The sequence below is a fragment of the Eulemur rufifrons genome, chromosome 16 (genome assembly GCF_041146395.1).
Source record: "Eulemur rufifrons isolate Redbay chromosome 16, OSU_ERuf_1, whole genome shotgun sequence".
NCBI lineage: Eukaryota > Metazoa > Chordata > Mammalia > Primates > Lemuridae > Eulemur > Eulemur rufifrons.
This window is the reverse complement of record NC_090998.1, coordinates 71,749,793-71,763,260: the sequence shown is the minus strand read 5'-3', so window position 1 is coordinate 71,763,260 and position 13,468 is coordinate 71,749,793.

Below are 13,468 nucleotides of genomic sequence, written 5' to 3'. Positions count from 1 at the left end.
GCTTGCATTCAAGGAAGCAGGTGATCTCTGCTTTTTGATCGCATACTGTGAAGAGGATGTCAACTGGGATTTGCTCATAGTCGTATCTGCTACCATGCCAGAGCACCTGCCCCAGAGTGAAGTCAGCTCAGGGAAGCAAAGCATATAGAAGCCTGAAGCCAGTTCTAATCCCTTACATTTCCCAGCTAGGTAATAAATCCTTCTTGCCAGGCTAGAGCAGTTTGGGAGGCCAAGGCAGGAGGATTGCTTGAGGTCTGGAGTTCAAGACCAGCCTGAACATAGCGAGACCCTGTCTCAACAATAAATAAGAAAAATTAGCCAGGCATAGTGGCATGTTCCTGTAGTCCCAGCTACTCAGAAGGCTGAGGCAAGAGGATTGCTTGAGCCCAGGAGTTTGAGGCTGCAGTGAGCAATGACGATGCTGCTGCACTCCAGCCTGGGTGACAAAGCGAGACTCTGTCTCAAAACAAAACAAAACAAAAGGCCTCCCTTTCAAAGACAGTATTAGCTAGGTTTATCTTCCCAGTAACCAAAAGAGTCCCAGTTAATACAGAAATAAGGTATAGTCAACAAAAGTGGAGTTGGTTACCTGGCATAAGAGAAAACTAGGAGTATATGAGAACTATCTTCCTAGATTTAAAGAATTTTGTGTGATTAATGGGTACAAATATACACTAGGTAGGAGAAATAAGACCTGGTGTGTTCAATAGATCAGTAGTGTAACTACAGTTAACATTAATCAATTGTGTATTTCAAAATAGCTAGAAGAGAATAATTCAGATGTTCCTAGCATAAAGAAAAGATAAATATTTAAGTTAATGGAGATTCCAATTACTCTGATTTGATTATATGAATGTATCAAATTATGACACATACTGAAAAAATATGTACAACTATTATATATCAATAAAAGAAATAAGTTAATTAAAAAAAGAATTGATGTGTGGAATTTATAGTAATAAACTTATCTGGAATAGCTTCAGCCCAAAATTAGATTGTAACTTAGAGATAGGCAAATTTGGCTCTAAATAAATAAAAACTAAGAACACTTAGGGCTATTTGAAAGTGTAGAGCTGCTTTGTAGGTATTCAAAAGGTCACATCCCAGAGCAGTAGTAGCATGACAACACAGCACTTCTCCTCTGTACAGAGGATATCCGGCGAGTGTGGCCCAGCCCCTGGACCTTAGATCATCAGAGCAACAGTAATGGGATGGGGAGGCCCACCCGGGAAGACCAGGGCCCCCAGCTTGGGGCACAGCCAAGGGATGGCAGTCCCAGTGTGTGGACCTCTATAAGAAGAGAAAGAACTGTAAGAGGAAGGAACTGGGTTGAGAAGATTGGAGAGTTGCTGATCTGCTGTAGTGGGGCTTATTCCAAGAATACAGCATTATTTTAACATTAAAGAATTAATATAATTCATGTAACATTAACAACAAAGGTGAAAAATCCTATGATGTTCTGCAATTGTTTGTTGCTAGTATTATTCCTGTTCTATTCTCTTTCTCTTTTCCTTCTCAGACTCCAAGCATGTGTCCCACATGTCTGTTATGCTCTGTTGTATTCTTTCCATCTTTCCCTTCCCCATTCTTTTTGACTTCAGGTCTTCAGTTTGGAAAGTTTTCACTGGCCTATCTTTGATTTTACTAATTTTATGTTTGACTTCCAGTCTACTATCCAGTGAGTTCCAATGCAGTAGGATAGTAGACCTCTAGTCTACCTATCCAATGCGTTCTTAATTTTAGATATTTTATTGGTTCTGTTCTAGAATTTCCATTTTCATGTTTTTTTGTAGATTCTAATTCTGTGTTGAAATTCCTTATCTTCTCTTTCATTTTCTCCATCTTTCTCCCATTGTCTTGAGCATACTTCTTATATTTATTATAGTTACTTTAAAGTTATTATCTGCTAACTTCAATATTTGGATTGGATGTGGGCCTGGTTCTATTGTATATTTTTCCTCTTGATTATTAGCCACTTTTCTGTGCCTGTTCACGTGCCTTATAATTTTTGACTGGGTATCACACACAAATTGTATATAAAATGATTTTTTTTCAGGAAGTTCTTGCCCTTCCTCTGTTTGGCAGCTAGATTGAAGTATTAATCATCTCAATCTAATCAGATTTTTATCTGTGTTAGCACTGAGTAGCAGCTTTGGATAAATTCAGTCCACCTATGCTGTCAAGGATGAGATTTGCGGTATGCTTCTCACAGAGCACTTCTTCTAGTGGGATTTTGTCACCTAAGCCTTGTGAGACTGTGGGAGATTTCATTCATTCTTCTCAGCCCACTTTTGCCTCCCATGGTCTCAGCACTCTGCAAATGCCCATGGGAAATGCCCTGTGCCTTTGGGGCTCCTCTAGATTTCATCTGTCCTCTCAGCCCATGTGGCTATCAAAAGCTGTGCTGGTTTCTCTAGTCCCTAGAAGTGTCCCTCTGCCTATGCCAAGCCAGTTCTCAGCTCACAGCAGATTGAGTCTATACCTGCAGGGATGATCATAGCTAACAATCTCAGACCATGTAGGAAAGTCTTCTCATTTTTTTCTAGAGTGATGGCTTGTTGCTACCTACTATCTCCTGCCTGGATGAAAGGGATGTATTGGCTCCTAGAATTCATGGAAGCTTTGCTTCAACCACCTGTATTTGGAATTCACATGGGGCCATCATGCATAAAAGTCTTTAGGTCACTTGGAACTTAAGAAATACATGCAAACAATTTTTGTCATTTTTAAAAAATCCTTAGGGCCATGCACACTACAAATTTATAAAAACAAGATAAAAACAGTTTATGGACAGTACTGTTTTTTAGACAATGTTCTAAGCCCTTTCTCAATAACTGTATGGGGATGGTATTACTATATCTTCGTGTTACAGATACAGAAATGGAAGTTTCAAGAGGTAAAGTACATTGTTCAAATATTAATAATAAATGACAAAGATATAGTTTAACCAGGACTGACTTCTGTTACTGTTAATTATTATACTATAAACATTTATTAAAAGAAGGATGCTAGAAGTTATAAGTTAGAAGACATACTAATGCCTCTGGCATATATGACAAACCTGTGCACACTGAGAGGCAGACATGCTACAGTGACCACTGTCACTTAGACTCTCATTTAAAGACATACAGTGAAGAACATATGAATACTGTCTTGACATTTGTCAGGACAGATCCTTTATATAACTTATTTCTGGTTTTATTTCAAAGGAACTCCTCTATTCCCCCAATTGATTAGATTTCAAAATGTTTAAGGATCGATGTTTAAGCACCAATTTGATTTTCATCTCACTTTCTCATCAGCAGAACTATGCATTTGAGTTTGTAGGAAAGATTTAAAAGCAGTTTTAATTCAGGGTATCCATAGAGTAAGGCTAGCTTTGCTAAATTTGCCATTGTCTTTAATTATTCTTTCCTGATATTAGCACTACACAGAGATTAGAGAAATGGAAACATCCTCCACTCATTGTTCCTACATGTTTTTCTTGGTTCTGAAATGTAGTTTTACGTCATTGTTTTTTTAGACACAATTGTCTCATTGGAAGCTCCATGACTGTTACCTTGGGCTCATTATATACATTTTTTCTCATATTTTTATTTTTTAGCTTCAAGATGCCCTTGGTCAAAAGTCCCACGAGTGCTTCCTTCCTTTCCCACAGCCTGTGGCAAAATCAGTCTCAGAAATTTCCAACTAACAGAGAACAAAGGAGAGTCATTGAAAATGTGGAGGTGACAATATCTGCTCCTCCTAGCACAAGCTTCTCAGGGGAACTAATCTCTAGGCTCCACAGGTATCAGAGAAGCAAAACCTGGGAGGAAAGTAAGGAATCACCAGTTCAAATCCCTTCATTTTTCAGTTATAGAAACAAAATGCAGAAACATTAAACAATTTGTCCAAAATCATTTTGCTTCTAGTGTGATGCTAGCATTAAAACCCAGGAATTCTGACTTCTGGTTCAGCACTCTCTCTAAAACCCATCCCCAGACAAGCCATTGTTATAAAGCCACTCAAAACAATGCTGAGAAAGATGACACTGCCATTTGTGTGTTGTGATTTGCTCCTTCACAGATGAACATTTCAGAAATCTGCACTTTTACCTCTCAGGCCAAGGCAAGACACACAAGACCTTATAATCATTATCTGTGATGCCAAAGGCCTTAATGGCAAAATGTGTTCTGACAGTATTTGAATATTTTTAAAGAATTTCACACCATGTGGAGGTTTGAATGACAAGGTCAGCAGACCATGAAAAGAGGGTCCATTCTACTCAGACCTAGAGACCTGTCTGCGTATCCAGTCTTGTGTGTGTCAACAGCACCTGTTGAGCTAAAAAAAAATTGTGAGAAACGTTGTTTTTGGCTTGCAAGAGAAAAATGAATGTGCGGTCATAAAATATCTCTATTTTATGGAGTCAGTTTTAATTTTCTCTTGCTCCCCGAATTCTCTCATTGTCCCAGATTTGGCTCCAATAAACTTACTATAGTTTGTTCTGAGTCGAATATTGGGCTCATTAGCCAAAGGACTTCCTAATCAAATCATGCCTCTAAAATGTAACAGTAAAAGTCAATTTAAAAACATGTTTAGTTTATACTTTGCCTATCTGCCTTACACTTTTCATGATGCTTCAATGTTATAGAAGAGTCCATACTGGAAATAAAGTTGTCCTAAAGTTAACGTACTAACTTACCAGTTTGGTTTAACAACCGTTTGAATAATAATCATGGCAATAACAACAATAATAACCACTATAGTTCATAGAGTTCTATATACTTTGGCTTTATTAGCAAAAAGATGACTAAGATACAGTGCTCTGGCTTAAGAAATTCCAGACCAAGGGGAGTGAATGATCTGCACACAAAGACAGTACAGTGTGACAGCCAATGTGAGTACAAGATTTAAAATTTAAATATAAATGTAGTAATAAATAAAGGTAGTTTAGAGGAAGATGTGATCACCCCTGTCTGAGGGTGGTCCAGTGGTTGCTGGTAAATGTTTAACAATCTTCCTGGGGAAAAGCCCTGATGTGTATTTTGCTGATTTCTATTGGGTAAATGTTACCATGATGGCTGATTTTAAGCTACCTACCTAAAGTCATGAAAAGCAGATTTGGGAAGAGATGCATTGGCTTTTATAATTGGCTTTTTATTCTCTATACAAGCTGACTCCAGCACACCACTGGGGTGATTGGAGAATGTTCTAAGAGGAGGTGACAATTGAACAGGGTTTTGAAAAGAATAGGAGTTCACCAGGTATTATAAGTGAGGAAGGGTATTCCGGGAGAAAATCCAATTATGGCATGGACATAAATTTGAAATAATAAAATATGAAAGACACTCTCCCATCTTTTTGTTAAACTTACCTTGAATGTGACTGGATTAATGATAATGCCAATCAAGCATGTAAGGAATCACATTACCTTCATAAAAAGGATTATTTTTATAGTTGAATATTCTCTATCTCCATTAACACTCAATAAAAAATACCTGATATATGATAGTCACTTAATAAAAATTTGATTTCTTCCTATAGACACTTCTTTGATTCTATAAAAGTATTTTCTGGATGAAAAGAAACTAGCAGTAGAATATTTGGAATCTCAGCTACTGATAAATTTATAGACCAATAATTTAATTTAGATTTTTTGTGAAAGTTTCAGGACAGTATAAATCAGACTAATAGCTTTTCCAAATTTCTGTTTTTAAGAGCAAAATAAAGTATTTATGCCTCAAAATATACCCTGAAGTTTATTTATAATAGCAAAAATTTTTGAAAAGCCTAGAAGTCCAACAGTAGTGGAATGATTCAGTAAACTATGTGGTATATACATTCAAAAATCTATTACATAGGCATTAAAAATGACACATATAATAACTATGTAGTAATATAGAAGATTTTTTTTATATAAAATTAAGTGGAAAAGAACAGGCCACAACATTTTATTAATGGCAAGCACAGGAAAAAAGACACAGGAAAGATATATGCTTAATTATTATCCATGGTTGTGTTTGAGGAAATGCTTAGTCAATTACAAGGTTGGTTATTGCAGATCAACCTTGTACTAATACAGTTGTAGCAAGGCATTTAGTGGATTATTTCAAAAGCTGGTACTGGAATAACTATTAGGAAGGAAGCTGTCTTCGTTAGAAAAACACATCGATGAGGTATTTGTAGGTCGAAGATGGTGCTGGCTTCAGTAGTAGCCAAGAGAGCCAAGGTGATGGTTATACTCCTCTGAATGAGACAATGAGATTGATGCCTTTGTGCTTTTGAGAAGAAAAATACAAGGATAAAGAGAGGACAGAAAAGCGGGAGGGAGGGTGTGTACAGGTAGAAAGAAGCCAACCATATATGACATGACTGGCTTTACTTGGGGATGAAGTGACTCGTAAAAGTTCCTCAATGCTTGTTGGGCTAAAAAGTATCTTAAGAACAGAAAAATCTAATGTCTAACCAGAACCCTAAAGTTCAATTTGAAGGGGAGTATACTACTAGATGTAAATCTCTCCTTTGTACACCTTCAGTAAATTCTACAATCAAATCTTCTTGCATTGTGGTTGTGGTGCATTTGGGTGTGTGTGTATGTTTGCATGAAATCTAGGAAGGAGCTGAGTTTCATGTCTCTGTTGCAGTGGTACCAAATTGAGTCACCATGAGCAGCACAGGGGTCTTTGACACCTTCCTTGTGTGGGAGTCAGTCTTGGAGGATGAACTATGTCAGTCTCATTGTCCCCATTTACCAGGGGTAACCGAAGCCTAGAGAAGTTAAGTTACTCACCCAGGGTCACACAGCAAAGATTGGATTGGAATTTGAACCCAAGTCCTCTGACTCCAGAATTCCTTAATCCTTATGCTATTCTGCATGTGGCCCTTCACTCCCAGCTTTCCACCGAGGGCTGGCCATTGGTATGGTAGAACTCAAAAGCATCATGGTGATGGTAGGCTTCTCCTTGACTTGTCCAAGAACTCCATTCTCTTTTGAGGAGTGCTAGGGAAACAGGAAGAAATCAGGAACTTTTCTGGAGACTCTGGGAAAATCCAAGCAGGCCTTCAAAACACCCAGAGTTATCTGGCATGGACCATTTGCAACAGGCTTCAGCCTCTTGGGCTTGTTGACTTCCCAGTTCCGGTCACTTGAATGTTGACTAGACCTAGGACTTTGATGATCCCTCTGGTTCTGCGGCCATGTGGACAAGGCCAGGCTAATGGTGCAGGGTTCCAGTTCTTTGTGGTTATGAAGCTCTTTTGGAGAGGCTTCACCACTTTGTTGTACTTAGTGTGCAGCGGAGGAATTGCAGAGCTGGCAAGACCTTGTAGAGTACCTGTTCCCAGTCCCCTCATTTAGCAGCTGTGATGCTCTTGTGCACCACATAGCCTTGCTGTCACTGGCAACCTGGCTCGTTTGTATAGATGGCTCTAATGAGACTGAAATTGTACCAAGTGATGCATTTTGAGAAAAGGGTCAATCTGGTGACAGTTTCATACACAATACTTGTTTCTGGGGTGTGCAAATGTGACCCCCAAAGCATGAAAGTCAGTGCTTCTTTCTTTGCCTTATTTATCTGGGTAGCATACCTGCTTTCTCCTCTGGTGAAGTTAATCTTGTGCTGCCCTTAGCACTGCAAAGTCTGTCCAGATTTAGAAGATCATTTATATTCCAGGAGATTTTAAGCATCACCATAGTGATCACATAAGTCCTAAGATCCAAATCCTTTTCACTGTTGAAATATTAATTGGGAAAAATATAGCTACTTTGAGGGAAGGGATTGAATGTGTGTGTGAAAAGGCATATACTATTCTTTATTCATTGTGATCATGTCTCTGACTCCCCGGGAAAGACTGGTGAAGTGCCTTTTTATAGTAGGGTTGATTTACAGGGGACCATTTATTTTTCCCTTTCCAGTGCCAAATGTGGTCATAAGCTTTTCTCAGCTTGACAGTCAAGTCTGAACAAATGGGGAAGAGAGAGTATTTGTCTGCAAAGAGTATTTCTCTATATGAAGAAAATAAAATTCATGGAGAGGCAATTATAATGGAGAAGTGACAGTCATTGAAAATAACTCTTAATGACTAATAAATGATGAAAGAGTTCTTAATGATTTCTGTTTTCATATTTCTGTTTTCATATTTTGTTAGGAAATAAATTGTTCTATATGCTGTAGATTTGCTCCGTTGATATTTAGTAAAGCAAAGCTAGTTTTCATTCCTTTTTTGCTACAGCACTTACCATTTAACACTTACCATTTAATGACTTTGAAGTCTCTCTGTGAATAAAAATACATCTTTATTAAGTATACAGTACTGTTCAATGCTCTACATTTATTCATATCATTGAGCTAACAGTGTGTGTCAATATATAAAGGAGAATATATTGCATATATGTTCATGTATATATATATATACAGATTTGAAGAAGAAAAGGAATGCACACACAAGATGCTTAATAAGTAAGTAGAGGCCCTCAGATATGAAGTTGGCAATATAAGACATCAATTTTGCTCTTCTGGAAGAGGCAGGTGCTGGACTAGACAGAAGGCATATCAGGGCAGTGAATGCGGAGCTCCTTACACTTAAAATCTCATGAGCTCAGCTTGCAATGTTGCCCCACCCCATCTCCCACCGTGTCGGGCACCCAGAATAGTTCCACTATCTTTACACTGAATATATAATATATGGAGAACATTAAAAGGTGACTCTGCTGAGAAGAATTTGAAGTCACCATTTGGTGCCCAACCATACAAAATTGTCTCTCATTATATTAGTTATCTATTTCTGCATATCTAATGATCCCAAAACATAGTGTTTTACAACAAACATTTGTTATTTCACAGTTCCTGTGGGCCCCAAATCCAGGTGCAGCTGGGCCAGGTGCCTCTCTGGCTCAGGGTGTCTACAAGGCTGCACTGGAGGTATTGTCTGGGGCTGTGCTCTTCTCAGGGCTTGAGTGGAAGCAGCTGTGCCTCCTTCATGCTCAGTCACACAGCTGTTGGCAGATCCTTCCTGCCTGTGGGCGGAGACATCAGTTCCTCCTTACATGGCAGCCCTCACCGTAGGGCAGCTTACAACAAGGCAGCCCCCCACCAGCTTCACCTAGAGCTGCAGCCAAGCCAGGAGAGGGCCAGCGTCTAGGCCAGAAGCCACAGTCTCTGTCCATCTAACCTTGGATGTGGCATCTCATCGCGTTTGCTGTATTCTATTCTTCGAGGTGAGTTATCAGATCCAGTGCACACCCAGGAGGAGGAGATTATGGAAGGGCACGAAGATCAGGAGGTGGGGATCATTGGGGGTCATCTCAGAGGTTGCCTACTACGCCTATGGACACACCTCTTTCTTAATGTGATGAAGTAGAGGACTGATCCCCCAAAATCATGTGGCAGGGGAGCTCACGGAGGGAACGGGAGGCCCAGCAGCACCATCGGATCCTGCTTTGTGGGCTCCTCAACGTTTTGGCCTCTGAGACGTTCCAAGTAAAGCAAACATGGGATTTAGATGAAGCTACTGCAACTGATGTGCCCAGCCGTTGGCTCTTATTCCAACTCAGAGGGTCATGTCAACAGTGGCGGGGGGCAGCCAGCATGGCAGAGAGTCAGGCAATAGTGCATCGTACTCTCAGTGGTCGTGGTTGGGCAACAGGCCACACAGCTTTGAAAAGTCTCCTAACATAGTCTTTTGGCTCCGCCTCTGCAGAGGGAGTGTGTTTTCATTTGCTTTATACTATGTTGAAAGCTCATTTAGGCAGATTCTGCCCTGTTCTGGGGGAGCCAGACAGTTTTATGTGGATAAGTTTTTTTAACTAGGGGGGTATTCAAGAAGCCTAATGTGATCACATTGTCTAATCCAGCCATTATCAGTAATAAACTTGCTAGGTTGATCTTTATCTATCTGTATTTTTCAATGAATTTTGCACAGATGGAAGTAGTGACATTACTATTGTTTAGTCAGTTGTGCACACTAGCCTAGATGCCTGTGAAGATAAAGACGAAGGTGAGAACATCCATCCATCTATCTGGAACAAATTTAACCTTTTTCCGTTTCTCTGGAGAGCTCTTGCACTTTTGTGGATGATTCCGGCCAGATTTGGGGATTGGATTATCCAGGAGGCACTTTTCTCTGTTTTCAGTCTGGGGTGGATAGAGGAGGGCTGACTCCTGAAGGGAGGTGGTGTTACTGCAAGCCCAGGGGGCTTCCCACGCGGGGCTGCCCTCCTCCCAGGCTGTGGGAGAGCAGCAGGGTGGGGATGTGTCTGACTCCTGTCCCCGAGACGAGCTTCATCAGGAGGCGCAGCCGGGCAGGTGGCCAAAAGTACTTGATCATTAAATCTTCCAGCTCCTGGTTTCTCGAATAAGAGTCTTTTACATACTGAATGATCTCATCGTCTGTGAGCAAGCTGTCATTTCACTCCTGCTTTGTGGAAAATTTTTTTTTTCTAAAATTAATCATCCATGTTTGTTATAATTATAATTACAGCATCACCAAAAAGTCACACCTGACACTGATGGAGATTATCGCTGATGGCTTTAGAATACCCCTACTCCCATTTTTCAAAGTAACACAGGAAAGGAAAATAAAAACAGTGAAATTAATGACTAAGAATTTAAGATTCCCATTGGATGGCTTTAGCACGTCTTTGCTAAAAACTACATAGAAATTCATTTTTACCTTTTAAAGATCCACAAAATTCAGAGGGACTTTATGAGGATAAAATGAGATAAAATATGTGAAGCACAGTGTCAGGCACCCAGGACAAGTTTTCAGTAAATAGTAATAACAGTGTCAACAGAATGATCATTTACAAATGTTACAAGAATGGCAGTCTACAAAGGCTGTAGGAAGATTCTATGATGGAGCCTGTTCTGAAGGGGCCTTTTGGGATATGTTTCATATCCACAGACATCTGAGTAGCCAGGATCCTCACCGAAGCCTCCTCAGTGTTTCTCACACTAGTGTTCTGAGAACAGTATTTTAGGATATAACCAGAGATGGCTTGAATTAACAAATGAAAGCATTCCATGGTCAGAAAAGTCTGTGACAATCTGCATCCTAGCTCTCCCTCTCCTTAGAGATTTACAGTGCATGTATGGTTTTTATAGCCTTTAAGAAGTCCCCTAGGAAAGAAAGCCGATTCCTTTGGTTTAACTCTGTTTCCCATACTAAGGCTAGGCCGTCTATTCTCCACACTATCACCAGAGGCATCTTTGCAAAGGCAAATAGTATCTTCCTGCCTCCTGCTCAAAGCCTTTTGGAGGCTCTCCACTGCTCTATGGATAAAGTATGATCTCTTCCTCATGGCCCATGTGGCTCTGTCTATGCAGCCTGGTCTCCAGTTCTCAGCCTCACTTCACTTGGCATTGTCCTTCATTCCTGGCATTGCCATCCCGCTCCCTGGACGTGCCATGGCCCTTCCTGCCACAGGGCTCTTAACTCTTCCCTCAGTGTGGAGAATTTCCCTTGTCCCCTTTTGCATGTTGACCTATGACCCCTCCTCATGCTCACCTGGCACTGTTGTCACTTCTTCAGTCATCTGGTCATAAGAGTGTTGGACCTTCCCAGAACTCATGGCCGGGTTGTTTACTTACTGCCTCCCCCACCCCAATACAGTAAGATTGGTGAGGGTGACCCTTCCTCCAAAATTCTGCCAAGTATTCAGGAGTAATATGGGCAGCCTACAGGGCCCATGTTACGTATCAGGTGGAGTGGGCCAGTGAGGTACTATTTCTGTGGTTTTTGTCTTGTTTACTGTTATCAAGATGTATTGTTTCAAAATGTTTTCATCCTGGGAAACGTTGGAGTATAAGGTAGAATGTGATAAGGCTGGCTCTCTGTGTTTTACAGGGAAGAGATACATCTCAAGATGGTCATGATAATCCACACTGCTCAGGTGTTCTCTGCAAGCCAGACAATGTTAGCAGTTCAGTATTTACTCAGTTCACACTCAGAGCAACTCTGTGAGGTTTTGCAAATGAGGAAACCAAGACAGAGGTAAAACCTCTAATGGCACACTTCTTGTAAATGGAGGAACTGTCTTAACCCAGGCAGCGTGATTTCAGAGCCCACCATGTTGGGAGTAGGAATGGCTTCCCAGAAGAGGTGGATCTTGAAAATTAGATAGGATTTGGATATCGGGGAACTGGCAGTAGTTGGGAGCGGAGGATATGGAAGGAGCAGGCAAAGGCCAAATGTTGGAAGGGGTAGGGCACAGGATCCTGAGTTTGGCTGGAGTGGAGGGGCAGGAAGAAGGGTGGAAAGAAATTGTGCTGGGATGGCAGGCTGGGGCCAGAAGCTTGGTTGCTATGTTGAAAAGCATCAAATCTGTTTGATAAGCTGCAATGAGTTAGCAAAGGTTTTCATTCAGGGCTGTGCAATATTAGGGTTCAGCTTTACTGCGTCAGAAGGATGTAGAATCAACATGACAATATATCCAGGCTAGATTGGATTATACCTGTTGTGCTGAGGTAATTGTTAATAGTGCCTGCTTTCTGTCTTGAAAGTGTCCTGGTTTAAGTGAGAAATTCAATGGTTACCCTATGAAGAAGGGTTGGCAGTGGGCAAAGGCTAGGGGCTGGGAAGGGAGGTTGTTGCAAGGCCCCCGTGAGAGACAGGGGGCTTTGGACTAAGGGAGGACTTTATACAGAGAGAATAAGCTGGATTCAAGGAATATGGCTGCAACAGGGTGATGGTATTTAACGACTATTTGGATATTTAGGAGCAAGGGAGACTGAGGAACCACAGGCAATTGGGGTTTTTTGTGTGGCTGGCCAGGTGGACAGGAATCCTTGCAACCGAATTTGGGAGCACAGGGAGAGGAGCAGGTTTAGACAAGTGGGTGATGGCTCTGGAGTCTGCGTGATTGTTGCTCCTGGGGGAATCAGGTGGATACGTCAAACAGAAAGCTGATGCAGGGAACCTGGGAGAAGGGTCTTAGGACTGAAGATTCAGGTTTGGGGATCATTTCACAGAAATAGTCAAAATCGTGAGAGTGGTTGAGAGTCAGTCCTACCTAGTTTCTTTATTCATGTGTGTGTGCGTGCACTTATTAACATTTCTCCTACTACTTAGAAAAATGGGTTTAGGGTGGCTTAAGACAATGACCAGCAAAACCCAAACCATTCCAACCAGACAGAAGAGGTAAATAATGAAGGGAAAAGGGAAGAAGAAGGTTTGCTGAAGTTGCTGAAAATATGGTAGGAGAAAAGAGGACCAAGAATAGAACAGGCAGAAGCTCTTAGAGTGGGGGTGTGGGTGGGGTGTAGGGTGGGGAAGCAGCTGAAGTTCTTGCAAACCCCTATTTACCACCACTCTCACTGCCAGTCTTTCTCCCTAGCTCTGGAACTGCTCCAAGTTTTTCTCTTACTTCCCCCAAACTCCCTCTGGAACCCGGGCCCCCGGATAAGCTTGCTGAAGGCCCACTCCCCTCTTTAGCACATGGAAATGCCACTCTGATCTGTGACTCTGACCACAGTGCACACAGAGG